Source organism: Austrofundulus limnaeus, unplaced genomic scaffold (genome assembly GCF_001266775.1).
Source record: "Austrofundulus limnaeus strain Quisiro unplaced genomic scaffold, Austrofundulus_limnaeus-1.0 Scaffold10, whole genome shotgun sequence".
NCBI classification, from domain to species: domain Eukaryota; kingdom Metazoa; phylum Chordata; class Actinopteri; order Cyprinodontiformes; family Rivulidae; genus Austrofundulus; species Austrofundulus limnaeus.
The window spans coordinates 4259384-4282636 of record NW_013952412.1 but is presented as its reverse complement, the minus strand read 5'-3'; the positions used below and the strand labels follow the sequence as shown (position 1 = coordinate 4282636).

Genomic DNA, 23253 nt, shown 5'->3' with positions numbered 1-23253 from the left:
CAAGCYGCTCATGGCTACCTCAGTGATGGTAAGAGTCAAATGAAACAAGTCAAGAGTTCAGATTTATTCTGTAAAACATCAAATATGTTGCATAGAAGCAAACACAATCGGTTTTGGGCCACATTTACCTGCAATGTGAACATAACCTAAAAGGAAAGAAGAAAAGGTGTTGTTCTAATGTAAGATGGCTAAAGGAAAATGTGCTGAAATTCTTTTAAAAAGCACATATGATTAAATGTGTAAAAAGTAAAAAGTCTGAACATTTCTTTTTAAAGTATGAGGAGAGTGTTTTTTTTTTTTTGCTCTTTTTTGCTTACCCTGGTAGACTTTGAAAACCCTTGAGCTGTATCAAATGTTGGCGAATGTGTATTGTTTTAAAGGCCTAACAAATTAATAGAGAGTTTAACTATATATATTGAGAGTTTAAGTGCCTAATTTTTATCAAATAAGTTGTCTTTCCTATTAATTAGGTCAACATGTCTTTACAGTTTTGAAAAAAAAAGTGACAGCAGTGCTAAGAATATGTTATGATGTTATTCTGCAGCACTGAAACACACATGCACACACTCACATACTGATAAAGGAAGGAAAGTATCACCGTCTTGGCTCTCCTACCACTTCCTCTCATATAGATGTGCTCTGTGGTAAGTCATAATGCATAACACAAATGCACAATACAGGAATCAAATACACACACAGAGTCATTTCCAGGAAGTCATCTCTCACTGTTGTGCAAGTGACCACATAGCAGACACTTATCACTCTCATTTCTTGAGATTTTTATGTGCCTCCTTATAGTGAACAGCAGTTGCTGCAGACAACCTTGTTCAACCACAGTCAAAAACCAGAGCAGCAGCAAATGTTATCAATTTGGAAAAGGAGGGAGAAAAGTTGAAAGGAGACAGATTGCAGCCAGAGAAGAGACTTCCTATAGGCGAGGGCCAGACCACAGTATAAGACAGGCTCCAGCCTTCTTTTACAGCTCCATCAATGTTTAATGCAGTGGGGCAGAAAAGGGGCCGAGCGGGGCTGCCACCCTCAGGAAGGAGGTCATCTCTGGAGTCGGCTGGCTCGAGGGCGACCACAGCAATTTAAAGACTGTGACAGTAGACAAGGGTCTGTCACACAAAGCGTCCCACGGGAGACACTCCATCTCAAACATTGCAGTCTTTTGTCGAGCTTTGTCTCAGCAGAGTTGTACTATTTTGTGGAATATGAAGTACCATAATAAAACAATTCAATTTACTTTATTTGTGAAAAAAGGGGAGCTAGCAGTGGGGCATTTTGGTTTTCAGAAATTCATTTGCTTTTACCAACAGCCAAATAGTATGTTTCATGTCAAGACAATGTCTAAAAAAAGGCACCRCTCTAAGTGTTGGAACACTGAAAGCTAAATCTGAATTCACAAAGTTTAAAAAGTACACCATTAGTGGAACAAGCCTCATGGTGTCAGGTGTGGTCCAACATCCAAATGCTTTCTGGTTATTACATACCGTGTATGCAGAGTCTAGTACAGCTACCTTTATTGCATTGCATTGACATTGCATTGACATACATTAATTTCTACAGCCTGTCCTTGACCTCTTACCCTAAACCTAAACTCACAGGTACATACCTGACCCTAAACCTAATCTGAATTCAATTCACACCTTAGTCCTAATCATAACATCTGACCTAACAATGTTTTTTCTCCTGATGGAGACCAGACTTTTGTCCCCATGAGGAACAGTGGGTCCTCATCAGGCTGTGTGTACCATGAAAAGTGTCAAAATCATCCTCACCAAGCAACAAAAACATGCACTCACACAAATAAAAATAAAATAAAATAAATTCAAACAACTTTTACAACTTTTACATACCACATGTTTAGGTAAAACATGATTGTAATCGTTACTCCTTTCATTGTTTGCACAAAATGTTACCGTTTCAAAAGAGTCATACAAATTTGCTATACTGTAACTCTCCCGTGCGATTAAACTTATCCGCAAGAAAAGTACTGCACAGCATTTACCCCTGCAGGCAGGGACATGACATTATTGTGGATAACACTCCACCATTGTGCAACATCAAAGTTTGAGTTTGTGAAAGGACATCCTGCAGTGATAAACACACAGCATCGGGCCGTGGCCATCCAGAGACCAAATCTGTGATCAGAGCAGGAAGAGGCCTCTGTGTTCGAGTCCACTCTAACTCAGTGGGATGCACTTCACAGTCATCTCCTCTCACAGTGTGAAAAGCTGCACACGCTCACATTGGAGGCATCTGCACACATTTTAGCTTCCAGACACCTACAAGCTGTGATTACCCAAATTAGAGTTTACCTTCCCCATTGTAGCTGAATTTTGATGCTTGTTCAAGTGCAGGTGATATAAAAGGAGTTGGACAGTGACCTTCATCTGCTCCGTGTATGAAGATGTCTGTGGATCAAGACTTGTACAAAGGACAGAAACAAATAATGATTGATGATTTAAGTTTAGTAAAAGAATCGCATAAGTTCTTAGAGTAAGAGTGGTACTATTTTCTGTTGAAAGATAGTTTTTATTTGATAGTGCGTTTTTAGTAGCTCTCAAACCAGCAGCAGCAGGATCATCCCTAAATTCCCCAACTATACACACGCATCCAGCAATGCACATATTAGCTCAGACGTGTGTCCTGAAGGGATGTCAAACCTGCGGCATCCATGGTTGGCAGACAGAGAGGAATGGAAAAAAGGAAGAAAAAATGAGGGAAGAGGGAGGGAAACTGCTGACATCGTCTCTGTGCACCAAGAACACAGGAACCAATTAGCAATGAGACGGCTTCCGTTGCCTGTGCTGTTATAGGACCTCCTTTCTKTGTCCCTGGGGCTGAGTGCAGCTTCAGGGCTGTGGTGGCACTTATGATGTGTACAGTAGAGAACCTATAAGATGCAGATACTCAGTAGACATGGCACACACAGGGATGTGGTGTGGCCTTCCAGACGGTTAAAAAAAGGACACATGAGAGCAAAGAGACACGACAGGTCAATTAAGTAGCAGGGCTGAGGTTTTAACGGGCACAAAAACAGGCTGTGGTCAAATCCGTTTATCAAACAGTGTAACACTTTTGAAAACACCTGACACTGTTGCACACCACAGTGCCAGCCCACTTCCTCTCACCAACAAAGGTGTTTCACAATTTCCAGACTTTAACATTGTCTTCAAAATGAATCATTTCTTGTCAGTTAACTGCATGTCATGTTTTGCTTAAATCACACTGCAATGGCCACTAAAATATCTTAAGTACACAACCGTTCAAATACTCATTCAGTATTGCTCTCCCACTTTACTTTGCATGAGCGCACTCTAATACTCAAACCTGTCCTAACCTGTGAACACCCATGTACTGTCCTGCTCAAAAAGGGCACTGGGTGATGCAGTCCTTTTATGACGATTATTGATCCTCTGGAGCACAGTAAAAACTATCCCCAGACAGACAACAAAAATAACTGTAACCATATAACAGCTTCCTGCCTGGGGAACAGATCCCACAGAGCACCCACGTGACTGGACTATTCCTGGAGCATACAGTAGACCCCTACCAGGCCCAGGGCACTGACCAGGCATTCACTCACATGCTGGCTGAGGAGAGGAGAAGGTTATGGAAAAGTGTATATTCGGTTTGTCAGTTCTTGAGGCTGAAAAATGAGCATTTCTGCTCATTGAGAAGCTTTCAGTTTGATTGTTTATGTGCAGCTCTTCTCTCTCACCATATGGTGCGGTTCACTTTTAATTATGATAATATCAGAGTCTTTGTCGTGCATAGTCCATTTATATAATAACATTTTCTTGATGCAGTGCTCGCAACACACGACGCCCTTCATGCCCACGCACTCTGCACATTTTTACCCAGAAGAGACGTAGCTTATCAAATATATCCGCTTTAGAGCACCTCAGAGTGGTTTTAGAGTATTACACCGTGAAACACAAAAGAAGAGAATAGCTCAATGTAAGTGTGAGAGTCTGCTTTTATATTCATTGCTTTGAGCTTGTGCCACCCAGACAATATGCAAGTTAGGTCAGATTTTCTTCAACAAAAAAAAATATTTGGCTGTGAGAAGGGGGAAAAAGTTATAAATTGATTTTCAATTGTAAATGTGTCATTATTGTAGCCAACTAAATCTTAGTTCTTGGCTGTGATAGTGACAGTGAGATAAATTTGACAAAAATATACAGTAGGCTATGTACATCTGCAGCTTATTTCTGTGGATAAGGTACAGTGCTGACACAAAAGTTTTTTTTTTTTTCTTCAGATGTGACAGGTACATAGAAATGTAATAATTTCACAGTAAAGCAAGCCTCAGGGTAAAAAAAAAACTGCAATTGCAATTAGGCCGATTTCTTTGTGGTAAGAATGCTTCTTGGCAATAAATTTCATAACATTGGAAAATCTGTTAATTTTATATTTCAATGGTCCCACATTTGTAAGGAACATGCATTTGTGGAATCAGAAATAGAGCTGAATATGTGGGTTGTGCAAATGAAAAAAAGGCAAATCTTCCTGGCCAAACGTCTTATGTTGCTGTTGTTATTGATACTTATTTTGTTCTCCTGGTACCCCTATGTGCTGCCAATCAGCTGCCGCTATAAGAGGTATTGCTAAGAAACATTTTTTTTACAACACAATATTCAAACGATTATTTGACATACAAGTGAAATGCTGCAGCTCAGCCTTAACATTTTATTCTATTTTTGTTTTTTGTAGAGCAGTCACAGTCACCACATGGGATTAGCTTATTTCAAAAAGTGTGTTAGTGTGAGCCTCAGGGTCCTTTTACAAAACAACTCAGGGCACAACTTAACCGTTACTCTGGCCACCTCTCTGTATGACTTCTGAATTGACCAAGGTGGCCAGAAGGGTCAAAGTCAGACTGCCCCTGATGTGCCTTTCTGCTGTGGAATGAGCCGATGTGTTAAAAATTAAGCCAGTGTTGTGGATCAATAATGTAATGAAGTGATGACATATCATCTGTGCAACCACCTAGCCAAAAGATTGGATGATGACGTACAGAAACTTTGCATGCAGTATAAACAATTGTTTATTAACAAATAAAACAACTAAAATGAGTTAATTCAACATGTTTTGAAAACAACAAAAGGGAGATGTCTGTCACACATGTAATGTGTCACGCTCCACGTTTACACAGCTGAGATCTGCTCCACGCCTTCTTTTGGTTCGGCGCAGCCAGCTTCATTTATGAAAACTCACRTCTGTGCAGGACATGGCCAACTTTATCTGTGATCTATGAACGGCCTGAGGCAGCATAAAGACAGACTGGTCCATGCAGAATTTCACAGAACAATTTTATGAAAGACACTCGGTGTGGTACTACACACCCTAAGTTACCCAAAAATATGTATTATTCAGCTTCAACAGCAAAAAAAATGGGGTGGGGGTTCAACATCAGGCAGGTGGTCCACATGATGTGGGTGACTGATATTRGAAGAACAAAAGAAAATAAAAAAATCAACAGAAAGAAAGTTTCTTTTTTTTTTACCATCAATGAAACAAAGTGGCAGAAGTAATCTCGATGTGATCTGTACTTTGATTTGGAGCAGCAAGCCGGCTGTCAACCAATAAAGAATCTAGTCTTGACAAAAAAACACTCTACAGTCCACATTAGGATCTGGCTGCCAGCCAGCCCAGTGACAAAAACCTCTCATCAATGCCATTCTTTATCTGTCCTCAGAGGCCCATTGTCTGCTGTACTTGGACCACATCAGCTCTAATATGAGTACAGAACAATATATATAATACAGTCACCAAAGTACTGTAATTACCATCTGTATGTATACAGTTATACAAAATTTGCCCTGAAATCAGCCACTGAACAGCAGGACACAGAGCAGTAGAAAAAAGACAAACAAATGTGAGCAGAGAAAGTGACTTAACAAATCTTATTTCATCTCCCTAATAACTCATCGTCTGTCTGTGTTATCACCTCGTTAGYGGTTGTGGTGCTGCTCCACTAAATGAAACACACTGACTATCACGCTGCAACCCCCCCTCCCCCCACCACCCCACCCCAACCCCACGAGGGGAGATTTCGGCTGGGGAAGGTCTTTTGATCTCAACTCTCATCTGCTTCATTTCGTTCTCTTATGTGGTACTCGCCAACCATCACTTTGATTTGTGGTCAGGCTCAAGTCAAGTGCATTAACCATGTAGAACACAGATGTGTGTATTTAGCTGCATAAACATATACTCCAACACACACACACACACACACACACACACACACAACAAAATTGTCTTCTTGCAAACCTTAGAGTGGGATGACTGCGCTAGTTTATCAGGTGCTTAATAGTGCTTCAAAGGCTGTTTGTTAAGATTTTTGTACAAGTCCCGCTGACGAAACGACCAGCATGCAGTTCTGTCAGTCGTGTTAAGCATTTCAGGAAAAAAAAAATTTTTCTTGTTTTTTTTTCTCCCTCTACATTTTGAGTCCAGTACATTCACTGAAAKATGTGGAAATTTGCTTTATTTGCTGCAAAATGTTCAATCTTCTGATTAATCTAAATGGAAACAAATGTTTACTCTTAGAAAATTTTACTGCTCCATACCAGTGTGTTTAAAAGTATTAGTACTAGTTCAAAATGCCCCAATACCTGGAATCACTTCCATTTTTTTTTCACATTATAAATGCAACTTCGATTAGACTCCAATGTGAATGTTTTATGTTGTCAATGCGACTCATTTGTGCAGATTATGATATGATGTCATATTCAAAGCATTGTTTACAGAAGTAAACAGRTCTCTATTCATGGATGCTACATGTCAGCATGTCGATTCTGAAGTTGTGYAATTAGAGCTGGTTAAATAATTATCTGACATGCTTGTTTAGTTTACTGTTTATATTTGAAATTGCTTTTGGTGACCTGACTACGGMTAAGCGGAAGAAGATGAGGATGGATGAACTGATGAGAAATCAAAGGCAGGTGTGGGTGGTGGAAGGAAAAATGCTGAAGCTGACTGAGGACAACATGACACAGGAAACACAGAGAAACTAAACAGGAAAGGAGAAAATAAAACACAAGAGTGTTAAATAATGAAACAGCCTGAAATAACACAATGACAAAAAGAGAAGAATAATGACAAAAAACACTCTGCTGTCTGTAATTTATTGTTACTGTTGCTAGTTTAGAAGAAACTTTCACTGTAGTCGCCTGTGCACACGTGCACGCTCGCGGAATACTTCACAACTCCACGGAGGGCGATACCAAAAAGTTCCTCTCTGAGACCTGGTTTCAAAAAGTGCCAGTTTCAGAGACCAAACACCAGKGATGTGTAAACGAGGAGCCRGATYGCAACAAAAATGTTGCGATTTACCAGCTCTGTGCAAACTGGGCCAAAGTTTCACAGAAAAAGGCCCATATAAAAAGTAAACATGCTTTCTAACAAATCTCAAAACTAATATCAGAGTTACATTATTATGAAATATTTTGTTTTATTTTTATTTTTTGTTAAACCTTTTTGTGAAATTTGGTGTTCTCATTTATATAAACCTTACTTGTAGCATCAAGTACAGTAACTCTAACACATTATGCTCCTCTACCACAAAATGCAGCACAATGGAATTGTGGTTATTTCACTTATATATTTGAGAGCAGGCTGTTCTTTTTACATTAGCTATATTGATTTAAAGAATGAGATAAGAAATAAGGAAAGAATGGCTACATCATGTTCCTGTTATACATAGCAGTAAACCCTGCATCTTTAATCAAATGCATTAAGCAATCAAAGCTGAAAGAGAAGAACGCATTAATACCTTTTAGATTTTTCAAAAGAAAAATAAATCTACTTCAACACTGGTCTAAAGCTGACAGACAAGGAATAAGCRCATAGATAAATTGATTTTGGCAGTGTGTAACCATTGTATGTTACAAAAGGCGGCCAGTGAAACTAAAAACATGTATTTCTTTGCTTGTATGCCAACCCTGAGCAGCAATATGTGAAATAGATTCTTATCCCACCTAGAGTCCTTCACGCTGCTTGATCATGTCATTCCTAAATATAAAAAAAGKTAAGTATCCACATAGATTAGTTGGAGCACAGGAGATGCATCCCTGGAAACAGTTGGCCTGTTTTAGTTTAAAAAAAAGAAAGAAAATAAATGTATGCAGGAAAGAAAATCACCAGAGAAATGGCTTTTCTGCAGCATCTGCAATAAGAGTGTTAATTTCTGGAGGTAACACCTTGAGGTAAAAACTGTTAAAGACTAGAAGGCCAACAGGGTGCTTAGTAGATTTGGAGGAAGCTGGAGGCATCTAGTAGCAGGTTATCTATTTAAATAAAGCCTCACAGACCTGTGTGATCTGGGAGGAAAAACACATATCAAGAAAAAAGAAAACTGAAACTATCCCTGCAGACAGTTTTGAAAATCTTCATTAAAAATATTCCATTTCAAAAGTTCTTTCACAATTTGTCACACACAGGTTTATACGAATGGTATTTATTTTTGTCCAACATATTTTTTTACTTTTTGATTCCACCTTTTAAGGATGTGTGTAACAATGTTTTAGATAAAATAACTGACTGAGGTTGTATAAGATGTACAGATGCGAAGTTGTTGGAAAAAAAGTATAACAGGGTCATACAAACCAACGTTTCACAGGCCATAAAGACAATGCTATAAAACAGAAAAAAATGTTTTCTACTTGTTTGATTTGTGTGTGTGTGTGGTAAATTTTGAAACAGCATTCTATGTGCTTGTTATCCACTCACTTATCATCACATCTGCATGTCTGAAAAGCAGCGAGAGGAGGAAAAGGAGATAGCAAGAGAAAGAGAGGAAGCCACTGGCAGATACACAGAGAATTAGTGAGAAAGAGCTGCAGATAAGGAGTTGAGATTTCAGATATTGCCTTTAGCAGTTCAGCCATGATGGTGGTTGAACACAGCTGTCAGACCCAGATGGCGAGGTGTTAATAACATTCAGAGTTTTGCAGCGCACCGTTTATTTTCTAATAATAAAACTGTTAGCGCTCGCTAATAGCGTAGCCACTGCCTGCCAAGCACATGTTCCAGCACACCACTCTGCTGCCATTTATGTGCCATATTGCTGAGCTGAATGGCTCCACAGTAAGTCGTCACACAGCAAGAGACTGACCAGTGATGTGCTATGTGTAATCACAAGAGAATTGTCAGGAAGATGTGACAATTAAAAACATGAAGACGTAAATATAGTGAAAGAAAGAAAGAAAGAAAGAAAGAAAGAAAGAAAGAAAGAAGACATCCTTGAAACGTTTAGTTGCATTGTGAAGGTGGCCTTGTCATTGCAATTTATCAAATTTAAAGAGTGGTCTTTCTGTTTTGCTTTTAAGATGTGACTTTTAGAACTTTTAGAAGTGAAGCAGCCAAATCATTACACATTTAGCTTCAGATCAGAGGGTTTTCTGTTTGAATCCCTTCATTTTCATAAAAAAACTAGAATATTTATCCAGCATGTAAGAAATGCTGCTGTAGAGCCCTTGAGCACTCAGCCAAATCCATAGCTCATTCATAGCTATCAGACTGAAGAATACATAAAAGTTTTGTGATATTGCATGCTGCCAATATTTGATTTAGTCAAAGTTGTTTTAGTTTATTCAAATACAAATGAGTAAACACATGATTTTCCTTTGAATTGCACAAAGCATTTATTTAAATCATAATACAAATGTATTTTTAATCCACCATATGTTCTGGACACATGATAAAACTGACTGTATGGTTTGCTTTGGGTTTTATTTTAAATCACAAGTGTGCAATGTTCTTTTTTTCAGTAGTCACCGATTGACTTGAYAATTGAATATTTGTTTTAAAAGAGCTATTCTTTTTATATACAAAAAATAGGTAATTGTGATAGGTTTACTAAATGAAAAATGTCAGAACAATCTATAAACGATTATGGGGTGTACACTTCCACAACATAGTATTAAAAAAGTAATTGTTAAACAGGTATATCAGGTTTGGACAACAGTTTTTAGCAAAACATCCAGACTTTTAGTGACAAAAACAAAAGCTGCTGTTCAGTGAAAGTGCTGAGTCTTCACARTGCTCCTGACAATAGAGAGCTGCTGTGGCGTGACACAGTATGTCACTGACCCTAAAACAGGCCTGTTTCCTTTTATAGACTTCCCCGTTTAGGTAAGATTGATAGCAGGCAGAYGTGTATTTTGCTTGAATTTGATTTTTTTTTGCAGTAGGTTTGTAGTGGTAAATATTTATTGTGCACGTTACACTTTTCATTTAAGCACTACACAAAAATGAAGAAGTGGGTGTATATGAAAAACAAATATAAATTACCTTTTTGTCAGAATTAAATAGTACAGGTGTTTTCACTATTTAACTTATTTATAAAACTTCTCAACTGGAGCCAATTTCTTGTTAAGTGCCATTATAGTGTTTCTGCACACAGGTACTCCTGGAAAGTGCCACAATTAATTGGACTTCATTTCTAGGAGATAATTTCGAAATAATAGCCAGGCTGTAAAGACACATCACCGCACACATAATTACACAAGAAGGCAGAAGCAGTCTGCAGAATTTATCTTCCAGCCCTAAATAAGAGGGGTTGCACTGCAGCCTTTGAAGAGGCATTTATGTCTGCATGCTAACGGCCTCTAAATGAGCTAGCACTGTCATATCGCGACAATACAGCTTCATTTAGGTATGTGCTCAATAAGTTTGTGCTTTCATGACTCAATATAGTGCAAGAATAGATTGATTATTAATATTAAATTACACCATTTTGGTGCAAAAGAAAAGTAAAGAAATAAATGGTAAAGAAATAATAAACTAGACAAGCAAAAACAGCAAACATGAATAAACTCTAAATTAACTCTGTACACATTGTAAGTTTCCAGCTGTCTCGTGTAACTGAGAGCAGAAAAACCTGTGTCTTGGGTAATTGAGCTCCCCTCTGCCAGAGTTATCATTATGCAGTGAAATGCAACAAAAACAAGCAGCTTTGTTCTCAACCCTTTGTCGCAAGATTTGAAATGAACAAAATTACGAACAAAAATGAATGATTTGTGAAAGACTAAGGGCCACCGAGTATTGGGTCACACCTATATTTACATTGTATTAGAAAAATAGAAGATAAAAATAGAATAGATTATATGTATGATTATATGTATTAGGTGAATGAAGCACTGTTAACCTGGAGAAATCTGGACCTTTTGTTTTCTTGTTTGTGTGTGTGTGTGTGTGTGTGTGTTTGTGTGTGTTTTTGTGTGACAGAAGGTTCCGGGGCTGCTGTGTGCTGTACCGGCTGGCAGTGTGGCTGTCAGAATGGCCCTGTTTCCTGTGTCAGCTCTAAAATAGGTCCAAACACAGCAGAGATGCACGGCACACTCTGGCTATTTACAGCATGCGCGCAGTGTGTGCGCAGGATGCTGCCAAGTGTATGAAACCAGACGTACTGTAGCTGCTCAAAGACAGAAAAAGAATATGTATCCACTCTAAATAGCATACCATGTGGCATTGCAAAGAAATGTTGCAAGTAAAGCTGCCTTCAACTGAAAGACATATATAGTCAGTGTTATTATGTGGAATGTTCGACTGCTTGTATCAAATTGTGTGTGTGGGAACAATGTGCGCCCTTGACCTCTTCATTTGTAGGTGTTGTGAGAGCATGAAGTTTGGTTGGGGCACCGCGTCCTGCTTATGTCACCGTACCAACCTACTGTTCCCTGGAACGCTAACCTCTGTGTGTCTGTGACAAACAACAAACCTCCCAAAAGATTCAGATGTGCTACCACCTTGCCTTTTTTTGCTCTAGGCATAAATCTCTCTGCGTATGCACAGAAGTATATGGATACACATTAAAACACCAGAGGAGGTTATATAAAGATTGTATATCTTATTATAAATCATTTTGKTTACACAGACTTTAACTACAATGTTATCACGTGTGAACTGCTTTTTAGATAAAGTTCTTCAACCCTTATTTTATCTAAATAATTTTCTTTCATTTTTGACAAAACACATAAACTTAGCAAAAAGTTTGAGGAAAATGTGAATAACAGTAGAAAACCACTATTTTACACCCACTGCTATAAGATGAAGTTTCCCGAAACAATTGTTCAGACAAAACAGTAAAACATTGGGCCTCATGCAAGAACCGTTCGTACGCACAGATTTGTTCTTAAGTTGTGCGTACGAGTGATTTAGGAGAATTTGTGGCATTCACCAATGTTTTCGTATTCTAAGATTTTTTTCAGATACGAACAAAATTTATGAGTGGACCAGACCTGTCGTACATTTTACGAGCAGTCAGTCTGCTGTTATCCAGGCAGATTTTTCTCATTAGTAACTTACTCACTTATGAATGGACACTTCCTGGTATGTGGGGCAGGAAACACTTTATTTGGTGTTTTTGAGGTGGTAGATTTKATTATGCTAATCACCTCTCCTCATGCAGGAGCACCTGACATGCATTCATCAGTTTACACAACTCATTTACACACTTTTCCTGAAGATAGAAGAGTTTGCTGAATCTGACGTGGCATGTTTGTATGAACTCTTCGTACGAACAAAAGTAAGAGAAATTTAGGATAAGAATACGAACATGTTCTTGCATGAGGCCCATTCATCAGTTATGTCTCTGCAGTTATTGCAAAAGCTGTTTTATAAATCCTAAAATAGCCATTGATTTCACATTACATGGTTATTTACAAAAAAAATCCTGAATTATTTAATAGTGAGGAAAGTTGACATTTCTGCTACAATAACGGCGCGTTGTGAGATTGACGGTGGTGTCAAAGTTTATAAAATCTCATTTGCATGATTTTTTTTTACATTTTGCAATTTGAGGTTGCTTTAAGATGCAGTGGTGGGCTAGAGGATATGCAAATACAAGCTTTCAGGTTGCATGATGCCATTGCTGAATCAGAATAACCACACTTGMACGAATGGAAACAACTGTGTTTCACTGAAAAACCTGTTCTTTACATGTTCACGTTCCTTCTATCTGCTGTTACAATCAGTGAAACTCAGAACTTTCAGAACCGCATCACTCTGCACCCTTCAGACCATCATGAAAGTGGTGTTTCTTTTAATTATCGTATTGGAATATTCAGTTGYGTGTTCTGCAACCACAAGACTGACTCAAGTCAGTTAAAATGCAGTATCAAGTTAAACTGTCTTAGGAGAGCCTTTATGCTGTTTAGGTTTTGAGAAAATCTACTTCCACTGTGTTCGCACATTTGCATTGCTTGCAAAGTTTCCAAACAACGCAACATGGCTAATCAAGTTGTGCAAATAATAATAATAATAATAATAATAATAATAATAAAAACTTGAATGTCTGCAAGATGTCTCAAGGTTTTATCCAAAATTGCAAAAATTTAACATTTAAAATAGTTGCCAATATAAGTATTGAGTTTGATCTGTAACTATTTATGGGCTTGTAAGTCCTATATTTAGATGCAACGTGTGGTTTGTTTCGCTGCAGGACGCCTACACTGTGTGTGTGTGTGTGTGTGTGTGTGTGTGTGTGTGTTTGTTTCTGTTTTGCACTTGATGTTTGTGTTTAAGCAAAATTTCCATCAGTAACTGCAACATAACAAAGTTGTTTTTTTCATCATTAGGTTACAAAACTAAACAAAACAAACAAAGCAAAGAACATGATCACAGTTGAACTGGTGTGTTGACCTCTTTGCAAAGCTGTGTTTTCATGCATTTAAGTTTGTGCAAAGAAAAAGGAGCTGAAGTTCAACTGAACRGTGTGGAGGAGGCAGCCATATGGTAGCAGTTATCAGGCTACACAGTTCTCAATCATCAGGGCCTCTCTTGCATTTGGCTGAGAATAAGAAAAAGGATGAGAAGACTTGTTTTAGAACCAGTAAAGCAGTTGTAGGCCTTCCCCAAATTATACAGAAATCACTTTAATTGCTAGTGAGAGCGTCAGAGCTTTGAGTTTTATTCATTTGTTTCTTTTTTGTGAGGATCATATGTCGCTGCCTCTCTTAGTCCTGCCCTATWTGGCTCCCCTCCTCCATCAGCTCAAGATCATCTCATCATCTATTGAGTTTTTCCCAAAATATTTTWATGCAGATGCAACTGCTTCATAGGGCTGCTGAGAAGGGAATCTGGATCCTTCATTCTGTCAGTCCTTTATCTGTTTGTACTTGAGTGTATGTGCTGAGAATGTGCCTATGTGTACTGTTCGTGTTGCCAAACATCCAGATAACATATAACCAATCTTTGCCCAAGTAAGCCAACAAATATTGTACTAGGCAGTTTGTGTTTGTGTGTGTTTTAAGGGAAGCGCCATGAACCATAAAGCTCAGGTCACATGTTTCGAGTCTCGAGCTTAAAGCTGCTTTGAATGAACACTCATCTTCTGACTAATCTTCCTGCTCTTGTAAGTGTAAGGAGGATGAGGGGGAAAAAAATCCATAGTCTTTTCATCCTCCTGTGACCGCTGCGCTTGCGATACAGCAGCCGTGGGAATGGAGATGAATACAGGCGGCCCTGCCTCTGACCTCCCACTACTTCAACACAAGGGTGGAGATAAACAGGGCCACAAGGATCACTAACATCTTTCTTTCTCAGACGCACACACACGCATACACACACAGAGAGAGAGAACAGCACAGACATCTCATTAAAGCAATAGTAGGTGAATGTTGCAACAGCAGTGTGCCACTGGGAGAGAGGTCTATTAGGGATACTATCAAGAGACGAGGGAAGGAAATGAGAGTCGTGCACTGCTCCGATGTGCATCTAATTCTGGTGTGACATATGTGTTTGACGTATGTCTAATTTTGACCCAAGAGATCGAGCCCAGGAGCCAGTATTTATACTTATCGACTGAATCATTATGATAATGTTGTAACTAGAGAGTTTATAAAAGAAATCATTATCCGAAGCACGGRTGTCAGAGCGAAGAAAGACTTGCTCACACGAGTCCAAAAGTGAAAAAGACAACACACCCAAACTGTCTTAGAGAGCATACTGCAGGCATCTCATTTTAAATCACTCGTTCCTCTTCTCTGTTTCCTGGGGATTTTGGCGTGATACTCCCCTCCTGCTCCCTCACTCCCTCGGCTGTCACAAACCGTCAACACAACTATTCTACTTCAGCTGCACGGATGTGGAGGAAAATTTGTCCCCCTACGTCACTCTCTTTTCACGTCCTTGTCACAAATGGCATATGTGGACTCCTGAATTGAATGGAATGCAGTATGCTGGATTAACTTAGTAACTAGTTTCAAATGACCTAGAGTTTGAAAATACCACCTAAAAATAAAATTGTTTTAATTTTTGCTTTGTGTGTCACAGCAAGTTGTCAAACCAAGGCTTAAACACAGCTATTTGATTCTATAGAAATGCCTTTGTGTTATTAAGGTTCGTCAGGGGTCATTAATGTAATCCAAGTAGACAGTGGTTTATACTGAGAGATGTACACCATAGTATTCTCCCTCTATTTGTGTCTTTTTTTGTCTTAGCATCTATATGCAGCCACTTCCGATAATGTCATCCTATACTGTTCTTCGCTCCTCGCAACCAGACACTATCAGCTGTGAGCTCATCATTCTCCTTTAAAGACCAGGTCACAGAGAGGAAGAAATAAAAATAAAAATGTAATGTGCAATAGAAGGAATGAAAATGTATATTTTCAATGARGTTGCCGCTCCCTGTGATGGAGAAAAGAGTTATCTGAAAGGCGTCAACAAACCCAGACTATGAGACCGGGAACGAGCGAGGTCTGTGCACTGAGATACGAAAAAAATGCAAGCAAATGGATGAATGCATAGGAAGTAAACGTTGAGATTTTTCAGTGTGAAACAAGTGAGCTCTATTATGTCTTTRTTTTATAGTTGTTTTACTTTCAGCAGCTCCTTCTGCAGGGGTCACCACAGCRATGTGAACTTGCATGAAAGATTTTACGCCGGATGCGCTTCCGTAGGCTCAAACCTGCAGCTCCAAAATTACAAGACAGCGGCACCCACCTCAAAACTACCGCAGACTCCCTCGCTGGGTATTCAGCACATTTCTCTGATTGGTTGTGTTGCACATGTTTTTTTAAAAGCATCTGCTGTCAAAGAAATAGTAATTCATCAATTTGTTAGTGTTTTATCGATGTGCATGTGTTTCCTAAAGCTGCATTGTTTTCAACACTGCTATAATCTGAGGCACAAAATAGTTTCCCTTCTCTTTTTATCTCTCTCATTTCTCTTTTTTTACAAAGACCTCGCATTTATCTGATTAAACTAAAAAAATATGACCAATAAAATTTATAATTTCATTCAGYTTATGATGAAACGCAGAAAAATGGCACTCGTGAGCCTTTACACTTAAAGACCCACACTCTGAGTTCTACAGAAAGCCCTTGTCTGTCAGGTCTCTGAGGCCATGTACTCTCCTGCGGTGACACAACCGCTAACTCTGTAATTATAAAACTCTAAGAGCATTCCTCAGTCTGGTTAACCAGAACTATGAGGGAGAGGAACAAATATTTACTTCCCCCACCCCTTCATTTGGTTCTTCCTACTTTCCCGCACCCCCCTCCTCAATAATTTAACAGTAAAACAAGTCAGCCTTGTAAACACAATAGTTATGTCTGCGCTCACAGAGCCATGAAGCAGACACATAGGCTCCACTGCCTCTTGCAGCTACAGCTCCAGTAATATTGGCTTCCCTTTGGTCTTCTCTCACCTCAACCTCTCTTTCCATGCTGCATTAACTCTGTTTAAYCTTTTCTGAAACTTGACACGCTGCCTCTCGAAAGACAGGCAAAACTAAGATGAAAGTACTTAAACTGTTTTTTTTCTTCTAAATATTAATGTAGTATTTTAAAGTTAAAAACCTTAACATGTGTTCTATAAAAATCTTTTGAAATGTTTTACAGAAAGCAGGGCTGCGGGAAAATGAAACACACTTCCTTTAAGTTCCACACACACACATCTTAACAAATCCATTTTTCTTTTCTGTCTAGACTAAAGGTTGAGGCACTTTTAAACCTGCACACCTATACATTATTTCCATGCTCACCTCACCTCATTTAGTCTTGATCATCAATAGGGCTGCTCTTAAAACTCTGATTTCTATTTCCAAAGTTTAGTAATTTATTTTTTTAACACTGCTGTTCACTAAGACCAACATATACATTTTCAAGCCAAGCCTGGTCAAGTTTACATCACACAAAACTGTATATTCCTTTGCTCTGACAGTTCAAAGAATTTACAGATTACTATCAGAGTTTTTTTAGCGTKAAAATTAATTCAAACCATTTGGATTTTATCTATAGCAGCTGAGCACATACAGCACACTGCACTGCTTGTGATGTTTCCTCACACCTGAAGATATCATTGCCCAGGTACAGTACACAGGAGACATGACGTGCACTTTTTAGAGCAAGCGTGCCAAACATGTGAAAACTACTGGTGGAGAGATTACTACCTTTTATATGACAGCTGTAATATAGCCATTTTATTGATGAGAAAATGTAAAACAGCATATAGGTGTATTTTCAAAAAAATGTCTGCCATTACATTTTGTAGCAAAATCATGATGCTCTTTGCAGCCAATTAAAACCAATTTAATTTAATATTTAATTAGGGATCAGATGTCCAATTAAACATGGACAATTAACTCAGCAAATTAAATTAGTCTTTAGTACAAGTTAAAAAGGAAGAAAAAATGCTAATTCCTTAATGTAGCTGTGATGTAATGTCAATGTCAGTGGAGAGTGATAAAGAGAAGAACAGTGTTTAGCAGAGACAGACTAAAATATGTGTCTATTGTTTTCTCAAATATGTATCTAAAAAAGATTTAACAACACCACTAAAAATGGTCTATGTGTTCAAACTGTGTCTGTACATCTGAAATGTATGGGAATAAAACAAACTTACGCATAAACCCTGGATGCAGCAACTTGAAGCAAGTGCTGATGCAAAGTGCYTACTGAGTTAGAGCTTAAACATTACATAATGACTTTAAAAACACTTTTTGAAAAAAAAAATAGATCAAGGTGACTCTCCTTCCTTATTAACCTACAGTCCTGACTGYATCAAATCAAAWATRCATCTTAYATGATAMTGTTACAAAATTTCTTTCAACTTCTATACATGTATTAAATGTTGAAMTGACAAACCTTTCACTTGAAATGTAAACTGTAACACATTCAATGAAATAACATTAACAGTGTTAGACARTAAMTGGTATTGTCCCRAGTATCAAAGCATTTTGTACAAGTACTTGTAAAAAATGCTGGWATCATGACACCACTGGTTTTGCAGAATACCTTAGTTATAAAAAGGTATTATAGAGAAAAATGTTTGGGAGTGTCAGACTTCTAAAGAACAAAACTGAATGGGTTTTTTTTATCAACAAAACTTTACACATTCATATTCTGTACATTTCTGGTTAAAATCAATTTCGAAAGATCATAAAATACATATCTGCAGCTTTTTCATTTGATTAGAAAGTTGATGTAGAGTGTTAAAAACCCTTTTTGATATTAACTGTCTGGAAACAAATCTTTCACACAGTTCACACAAGTGAGGATGTCATTTGTTTTCAAATTTTGCGTGATCATATTTTAGGCTTTAGTTTATCTCTTCTGTATTGTGATACTATGGTTTGATGAAATTTCCCTGGCATTTTAACTGAATACATTAAACAAAAAAAATACCAGCTTCTTTCCTATTCATGTCTGACAAGCAAATAATTTAGATAATTGTATTGTTCTAAAAGGCTATTTGTGTCCAATGTTAACAAGCAAACACAATGCATTAAGCCTGGGATGTAAGTAATGTGCACTTAGACTTAAAGGCTTGTCCACCCTGCATGGTCGGCATTGTTTAATGTGCACCAATAACACTGTTAGGCTGCTACTTCTCATTGCCTCTTTTTATCCCCCATTTTTCTTCCAATTGTCACTCTGTATGCATCTTCTAAACAGTGCACTGGTGTAAGAGATGAAATATGCTGCTGAGAGCAATTTGTTTTCTACATCCTGYCTCTGTAGTTGAGTTTGTAGCAAAAACACTATAAATGCTCCAGAATCATCTGATACAGTATGTTGCAGTGAAACTCAACAACTTTTGCTCCTGTCTTAGAAAGGATGAAAGCACCTTTGGATTCAAGAGTAAAACTGAACACTATCAGTATAAACGCAGCCCCGGCCTCCTGTGAGCACCCACAACCTGAGTAAATGACTGTGAGTGCTGCAGCATGGCAGAATGAAGTGTGTTCATTTCCTTATTTATTGACTCACTCGCTTTTCTCAGAGTGTTTGAAATTAATAACAGCCAGCAGAAATCAGACAGAGGAATGAAAATCAGCACTTTCCCTGCAGTGAAGCCATTCATCAAGCTAACGAGGGGGAGAATAAAGCTGAGGAGGAAGGGAGTGGAAAAGTGACGTTTGGAGAGGGAGCGGAAAGAAGGAGGGAAGCAGGTGCAGCATGAGGCATAAGGGAGGGAGGGGAGGGGAGGAAGGTGGGAGAGAGTCGGGTAGTGACGTTGGTAACAGAACGGGAGCAGAGGGAAGGTGAAGGAAGCAAAGTTTAGTTAGGAAGAGAAACATTTGGGGGGATGGCAAAACAGACCAATGAGGAGGAGCTATTTAGGGTATCAAATACAACAAAACATTTAATATTTAAGTAGAAATAAAAAAGAACAAGATAAATAAAATATGCATAGCCATGATTCATTGCTACTTTTATTTTAAATGAAATCTGAAACATATTTCTTAATACACTTTATTGAATCTATGAACATTTACTGTGTTGTATGTACGCTCTAACCTATTTTTATCAAAGCCCCCCTTTCTTACTTTCAAGCCAAGCAGAGTCCTCCCTCCAAGTCCCTCACTACTCCCCACCTTTCCTAAAGATGTGTTTAACTTTATTTTTAAATCAAAAATAATTACGAACTTTAATTTGTGAAAAAAACTAGTTATACAGTTGTACTTATTCAAAATTATTTGTTTCAGTGATTTTTTTTATACAAACAATGAATTGATATTTTCATAACCTCTGACCAGCACACAAGGTTACCCCATTTCCGATCCCCCAGGTGGCACATGTCCCCCCCAAGTGGAGAACCACTGCTCTAAAGTGCTTCTGATCTCCAAATACAGCGGCTGACAGTGGCTTTACCATAAAGCTACATGTGATGCTTCACAACAAGCATCATGATGCTCCACTGTCCCAAACAATAGTATTATTTTCACTGATGGCCTATGATACGTCTGCCCTCATCTCAAAAACTTCACCTTATAATGGCCATGGTCTCACGCTTTCCTGCCTACACACTTCCCCCCCAGAGACCCAGCAGTCTCTCACACCCAGAGCAGGACTGAYGAAGCACTTGCACACTCAGCCTCTCTTCTCCAAGTGAAAATGTTGCACCATGCTGAGATCTCTGTGACAAGAAAATAATTAACAAAGTGGAGCTCAGTCCACATCAAGGCTAAACTCAATTTAATTTCACAGTTAAAAGAAGCCATAATTCTATCTTACTATTTCAAAGTTGTATACTCTTGTGATTACATACATGCGTGTAATTATACTTTTTCAGGTCAATTGTGAAATCGCTCAGTGAATCAGTAAAAGTAGGACCTTAATAAAGCTTTGCTCTCTTGTCCCCCATCTGAAGCATGGTGTCTGTGCCCTGTAATGACAAATACTTCACATCCTACTGTACATGGATATCTATATTTTTAACTTTAAAGTTASACCACAGTGTCTTTGGTCACCACCGCTAAATATAGGTATCTCCTCCTGAGCAGTCTCTAGTTTCTCACTCCTTTCTGAGGCAGGTGGAGCAAAGAAAAGAGGAGGAGGGGTAAAGGAGATGCACCACCCTTTCTTGAATAAACCATTTCTCGACTTTTGACCCACATGGTGCATGAGATGTTTTTTTATACTTCTTTACTGTCCCCTTAGACTCCATGGCCTCCTCTATCTCATCCATTCTCTCCTTCACATGACAGGTCAATCTGGATCGATTTCATCTGCCCTCGATGACTGAGACCAACATCCTGGTACCCAGAAATAGAGCTTGCTGTGATAAAAGAGCTTTTGAGCAGCCATTATGACTAGCAAGCAAATGTGAAAGGGGCTCCTTGAAAACATTCAGAAGACTTTGTTTACACTGCTGCTGCCCTGAAGTAGAGAAACAAAACAAAAAAAAACTTGTGATGGGAAACTACGCTGGGATGAGGTGTGGTGTGTGGGCGACAATGCTTCAGCAGATTTTAAACAAACTTTCCTGTCATGAATTGGTTTTATAGGTAGTGACCCTGCCTACCACTTACTGAATGCTGGTTTGATCACATGCATGTAGAAAAACTCAAGCATGTCTTTGCCAAGTTTATATTTATACACAGCCTCTATCTAAAACCTACAGAGCAAAATGCACACACCTGGAGTTTTATCTTTGTCAGCATTTCTGTGTCTTTTAACTCCCTGCTGGGCTACAAAAACCAATGTCCCTGCATGGCAAACCCCTGAGGTGTGCCTGCCTTTATAACACACCCTCACATGTGGAACACATTAGTGTTTAATACCAGTGTTAATCTTTATTTGTTTTCCCCAAATCTTACTTATATTCATGGATTAAGTTGGGATACAGTGTCCTGGTGGTGTCTCGGTTGTCCGAGCTGGAGTCAGGACATTATTTCCTCAGGCAAGGACACGTAAACCTGGCTCTCCATCTACATCACTCAAGCTGTCCTCCTAGAGCTACGTGGGCAGATTGCTCATCGCACACTCACCTAACCTTTACTTCTCATATGCATGGATTTGCATAAAACAAAAACATGGCTTCCCCTGTAGAGTCGGCTATTGTTGAAACAGCTTCTAACGGGATCGACCAGACCACCTTAAATGCACCCGCTCCAAGCTSAGCTGGCATGTTGTCAGAGCAAAACATCAGTATGGTACAGTGGCATGGCAAGAGAACTGAGATTTACGAGGTTGACTAAGATAGACGCCATCATGATTTTCCACTTTCATWGGTTTAAYATCCGTTGCTGTTGGCATTGTTTATATTCGACACCCCGTAGCAGCAAGCAAAGAGCACCTAATTCATGGTGATGACGTGGAGGGGAAGGGGCATCAAGGCTCTTAAAACACTTAATCTAAAGATGATTTGTCCTTGTCTTGTCAGATGGCTTTTGTCCTGTTCTCCCATTTGAAGTTAAGTGGATCTGGAGAAAGGCCAGCAACTAATCCCATGTCCCACTTGGACACAATCAAGTAAATAACAGACTGTGTCATAAAACACATGAATATATTTGAACATGTAAAGAGTGTCCTTAACAATGGCTGACAAACCCATTCTGAAACACCAGTTTTTTTTTTTCTCTCACAAACACAGCCGTTGTATCTCAGTATGCTCACATACAGTAAAATGAAACATACTTGGTGTGCTCTTTTTTATTTCCTTTAGTTTTTTTATGTTAGTGGTATTTTGAATAAAACATGAAGATATTTAAACTTGCTGGAAAAAGTGAGAGACAAGTTGTCACAATTTGTAAAGTTGTAGAACCCTTAAAAGCTCCTCACTACACTTTAAGTGAAACTGTGAATTAGCAGATATTAAGTCCATTAATAACATTGCTAACACTAAAAGGACCACTCGTATGGGACATGCAACACATACGTCATGTATCTCAGGAATCAAGATAATGTGAGCTATGTCAATCTAGATGAACATCATCATGAACGGATGTGTTTTATGCCATGGCATGATGTCACAATATAAAAGCTTTGTATGTAAGAAGAGAAGCTAAGTAAACAAAGTAGTACTGTTTTAATTGAAATGTTTAAAAAAAATTYGTGTCTGTGAAATAACAAAATAAACAAGACACAACTAATTTTGTCAAACTAAATTATTCTAAAAAACATGAACGTGCAGTGGACATGGTTCAAAAGTCCTCATACATAAGTAGATTGTAAATTTGTATTTTTGTTTGTTTCTTTGTTATTGAAAATTGATTTTAGAAATATGAATTGTAAAATTTCAGGCTTCTATAAAATTAGTAATAAATATCAACAACAGCAAAAATAAATCCCAAACGGATTACCCACATTTAATTTTCGCTGATTTCTAGTGTTATATGCCTCACTGCTTAATTAAATGTAAACTAAATTAAATAAATGTCCATTCAGAAATTTAAGATATTTAATTATGATTCTAAATGTGCTTGATATAATTTTCCCCCACCACAAACAAGCCAAACAAACAGACACAAGTCTGGAATGAATTGGCTAAAAAAAATAAATAAATAAAT

The 23253-nt window shown here is 38.3% G+C and overlaps 1 protein-coding gene across 1 annotated transcript in view; it reads right to left on the bottom strand.

The window, feature by feature from the left end:
- The window catches only part of mafa (MAF bZIP transcription factor a), an 86192-nt gene that overhangs the window by 51754 nt on the left and 11185 nt on the right, over nt 1–23253 (bottom strand). The window lies entirely within an intron of this gene.